The 5,000-nt window shown below is 25.5% G+C and overlaps 3 non-coding genes across 3 annotated transcripts in view; all 3 read right to left on the bottom strand.

The window, feature by feature from the left end:
- Positions 1 to 385, bottom strand: part of PRSY57_0531000 — a 4,245-nt gene extending 3,860 nt beyond the window's left edge. Inside the window, exon 1 of the ribosomal RNA XR_001167187.2 lies at positions 1 to 385. This exon is cut by the window's left edge and continues 3,860 nt beyond it. This is a non-coding gene — a ribosomal RNA (28S ribosomal RNA).
- Positions 386 to 580: 195 nt separating this feature from the next.
- On the bottom strand, positions 581 to 739 carry PRSY57_0530800. Its single transcript, XR_001167185.1, has one exon. It is a non-coding gene; the product is annotated as a 5.8S ribosomal RNA (ribosomal RNA).
- A 2,885-nt stretch (positions 740 to 3,624) lies between these two features.
- Positions 3,625 to 4,373, bottom strand: PRSY57_0530600. Its single transcript, XR_002204048.1, has one exon. It is a non-coding gene (non-coding RNA).
- Between the last annotated feature and the right edge of the window lie 627 nt (positions 4,374 to 5,000).

Below are 5,000 nucleotides of genomic sequence, written 5' to 3'. Positions count from 1 at the left end.
CTATTTCATCTTTCCCTCACGGTACTTGTTTGCTATCGGTCTCCTACACATATTTAGCTTTATGTGAAATGTATCACACGTATTTGTGCTCCAATCTCAAAGAACACGACTCGAAATGAAAAATTCCAATGAATAAATTAAAAAGAACTATGGGCCTTTCACCCGCTGTGGGGAAGCTTTCCTGCTCACTTTGCTCAAATTAAAAGCATTCATGGAATAATTCAACGACAATTCCGTCGTAAGGTTTGCACCAAACGAAGGATTAACCGTTTGAGCTCGTCCTTGTTCACTCGCCGTTACTAAAGGAATCATAGTTATTTTCTTTTCTTCCGCTTAATTATATGCTTAAATTCGGCGGATTTGCCCTCCTAACATCAAATCAAACACTTTGTTAAAAAAAGAATCATAAAATTCTTTTTTATTTTATACTCTAGAAAATGAATGAAAATAAATTTTATTCAGCGAGAAACTGTAACTAAAAATTATTTTAGTTTGGAATAATTCCTATTTCTCTTTTCTTTTACATAATATGAAATACATATTATTGTAAAAGAAATCTAGAGAGCAAAAGTATTATTTTATTTTCTGTAGGAGTACCACTATTCCCCGAAGGGAATTGGTGTAGTTTACATTCAGCATTCCGATGATTCACAGTCACTGCAATTTTCATTGCGTATCGCATTTTGCTGCGGCCTTCATCGCTGTAGGAACCAAGACATCCATCGTTAAGACTGTGCTAATTATATTACGAATTACGATATATAATATATAAAACTAAGTACGTATAATAATATCTTTTCTTCGAAACATAATTAACTACAAATAATATTATAAACAATAAAAATATTTACATTGTATGCAAAATATTGAAAATTCAGTATTGTTGATGAAAATTTGGTAAAACATAAAAAAAAATAATTTTATTATGTAATACCAAATTTTCGTACAATTTTTATAAATTAGTAACAATATATATAATATTATTACTTTTATAAAAAAAGTACAAAATGAAAAGGTTTCTTTAAAATTATATATAATTTTAAAAATCATACAATATTTCTAAAATAATATAAATTCTAAAGAATCTTTTCATTTTTAGTAATCGTTTCATATTAATGATCCTTCCGCAGGTTCACCTACGGAAACCTTGTTACGACTTCTCCTTCCTTTAAAAGATAGGATTTACGGTTTTTCCAGAAAAAAAAGAATATAATTCCATTTTTCTTGTCCAAACAATTCATCATATCTTTCAATCGGTAGGAGCGACGGGCGGTGTGTACAAAGGGCAGGGACGTAGTCAGCACAATCTGATGAATCATGCTTACTAGGCATTCCTCGTTCAAGATTAATAATTGCAATAATCTATCCCCATCACGATATATATTGATAAAGATTACCTACGCCTTTCGGCGGAGGAAAAGTATGCAAAATATAAGCATCAAAGATACAAATAAATGCATATTTTTAATAACTCGTTATATATATCAGTGTAGCACGCGTGCAGCCTAGTTCATCTAAGGACATCACAGACCTGTTGTTGCCTTAAACTTCCTTGTGTTAGACACACAATGTTCCTCTAAGAAGCTTTACAATCAAGCAAGTACATTCTTAAAAGAAGAGAGAAATAGAGTAAAAAACAAATTATTAGTAGAACAGGGAAAAGGATATTTTAATAAAAATATCCTAATTTGATCACTGAATAAATGTATAATTACCTATATTCAATTTCAAATAAGAATATAGCGTACTTACCGCTAATTAGCAGGTTAAGATCTCGTTCGTTATCGGAATTAACCAGACAAATCATATTCACGAACTAAAAACGGCCATGCATCACCATCCAAGAAATCAAGAAAGAGCTATTAATCTGTCAATCCTACTCTTGTCTTAAACTAGTGAGTTTCCCCGTGTTGAGTCAAATTAAGCCGCAAGCTCCACGCCTGGTGGTGCCCTTCCGTCAATTCTTTTAACTTTCTCGCTTGCGCGAATACTCGCCCCAGAACCCAAAGACTTTGATTTCTCATAAGGTACTGAAGGAAGCAATCTAAAAGTCACCTCGAAAGATGACTTTTATTTTTAACACTTTCATCCAACACCTAGTCGGCATAGTTTATGGTTAAGATTACGACGGTATCTGATCGTCTTCACTCCCTTAACTTTCGTTCTTGATTAATGGAAGTATTTTAGACAAATGCTTTCGCAGTTGTTCGTCTCCAGAAAATCTAAGAATTTCACCTCTGACATCTGAATACGAATGTCCCCAAGCTACTCCTATTAATCGTAACTAAGCCAAAATAAGAAAAAAGAACAAAAAATTTCAGCCTGTTCAATTTTGTTATTCCATGCTATAGTATTCAAACACAGTAAAATGCTTTAACTGTTTGCTTTGAACACTCTAATTTACTCAAAGTAACAAAATCCCCAAAAAGCATAAAAGCAAAGTGGGGATTTTAAAAAGAATCTTTGTTATTTAAAGAACATAATAATAGAGGAAACGTATTAAAGCGCGAAGCTAAAATAGTTCCCCTAATATAGTTACAATAAAATATCGATTCCTTGAAATTCAACTACGAGCGTTTTAACTGCAACAATTTTAATATACGCTATTGGAGCTGGAATTACCGCGGCTGCTGGCACCAGACTTGCCCTCCAATTGTTACTCTGGGAAGGTTTTAAATTCCCACCATTCCAATTACAAAACCAAAAATTGGCCTTGCATTGTTATTTCTTGTCACTACCTCTCTTCTTTAGAATTGGGTAATTTACGCGCCTGCTGCCTTCCTTAGATGTGGTAGCTATTTCTCAGGCTCCCTCTCCGGAATCGAACTCTAATTCCCCGTTACCCGTCATAGCCATGTTAGGCCAATACCCTAACATCAAAAGCTGATAGGTCAGAAACTCGATTGATACACACTAAATAAAATAAATTTATTACGTGTTACTTCTTTGTTATAATTCCTTAAGTTAATAACTTTTTTCTTATAAGGCCTAACAAGTACTTATCCTAAGATATAAAATCAAAGGATAATAAAGCAAGTATTAGCTACAGCTTTTCCGTAGTTATCCTTATAATAAAAATGTCAAGTAGACTATAACTGTTTTAATGAGCCGTTCGCAGTTTCTACATATAAAATATATATATACTTTCACTTGCATGGCTTAATCTTTGAGACAAGCATATGACTACTGGCAAGATCAACCAGGTTACTATATATATTATTTTGTATTCAAAAAAATATATATTAATAAATATACAAATATAAAACAAAATAAAATTAATTATTTTGTTTTAAAGATATAATTTATAATATATTTTATGAATATATAAATAATATAAATATTGTTAAAATGTTTTTAAACTTAAAAATAAACAAATAAGAAAAATACATAAAATTATTTTTATATATTTTTTATTTGCTATTTTATTATTTAAATCACATTTGATGTTTTATTAATGTTATTATCTTTTGACATAAAATTATTTTTTTCTTAAAATATATAATTCTATGAAAAGACATAGAACACCTAACAAATTATAATATAATTTTATTTGCATAAAAAATATTATAATTATTATGATGCTTTAATTTATAATGAGGTTATAAATATATAGTATATAAATTAACAGATTTACATTAAAAGAAATACTTTAATATTTTAATTATTATTAATGTATTTTTTTTTTTACTTAATAAAAAACTTTTACCTCATATGAAGCAAAAATTTTAATAAAATGGTCTATTAAAAAAAACAGATGATTTTAAAGTACCAATAAAAAACTATTTTAATTTATTTTAATACTTTATAATGTTATATTACTTTCATGTTTTTCAAGAGGAAAAATTTTTTCCTCCTGAATTTTCCAATATTAAACGAACTTATATTATATTTATAATATATATTCTTAATTTGATATTATTGATTTTTAAAAAGTACTTTTTTCTTTCTCATAATATTTATTATTTAAAAATAATATTATCAAAAAGAAAATAAAAAAAAGTTTATTTTAGAATTTAACTTAATAATATAAATTAATGGTTTAAATATACAATAAAATTAATAAATAATTATTTTAAATTCTTATAATGATGATAATTATAAATTTTACACTATTTATATAAAGAAAAAAAAAAAATATAAAATTGTTTTAATATAAAACAATAAAAACTTAAATAAAAATAAGTTCAAAAAGTTTAATATACATATTTATAAAATAATATATATAAAAAACTTATTCAAACTTATTTTTAAAATAAATAATTCATAATAAAAAAAAAATGTATAAATACATTTATTTTAATATTAGAATTTTTATTTCTAACTTTAATTTCTTTTTTAAATTTATATTAAAACTAATTTTTTTCTTTTTTTTTACGAGGGCCCCTCCACCAGTCAATCATGCTCATTTATTTTAAATTTTTTTTTTTTTTTTTCATGTGATTTTTTTTTTTCTTTTAATGAGATTTTTCTTTCAGAAATTAAAATATTCATTATAATTAATATAATATGATCTTAATAGTACTTTATTAATAATAACTTTTAAAACAAAACTTTCTTTATGTAATTATTGTATATACATTTAAACATACTTTATTTCACTATATAAATGCCTAGTATGGGTCCGATATAATTTTAAAATGGATTCTATTCATATTAAAATATATATAATATTTATATATTATTATATTATACATAAAATATGTATATCCCATATTATTTATATATATAATATTATTTTATTATAGATATATAATAATATATAATAATGTTAATAAAACATATAATATTTGCAAATTATGAAATTTCCTTATTTATTTTTTTATTTTTTTTTTTTTTTTTTTTTTTTTCTTTGGTAAATTAATATTATTTAAATTATATTATAATATATTTTTATTACACTAGAAAAAAAAAAATTTTAAAAAATCAAAAGAAATTAATGAACACATATATATTATTTAAATACACATATATACACAGCAATATATAAATACTTTTTAAAA

Source organism: Plasmodium reichenowi, chromosome 5 (genome assembly GCF_001601855.1).
Source record: "Plasmodium reichenowi strain SY57 chromosome 5, whole genome shotgun sequence".
Classification (NCBI taxonomy): Eukaryota; Apicomplexa; class Aconoidasida; order Haemosporida; family Plasmodiidae; genus Plasmodium; species Plasmodium reichenowi.
This window is presented reverse-complemented; position numbering and strand designations above follow the sequence as displayed.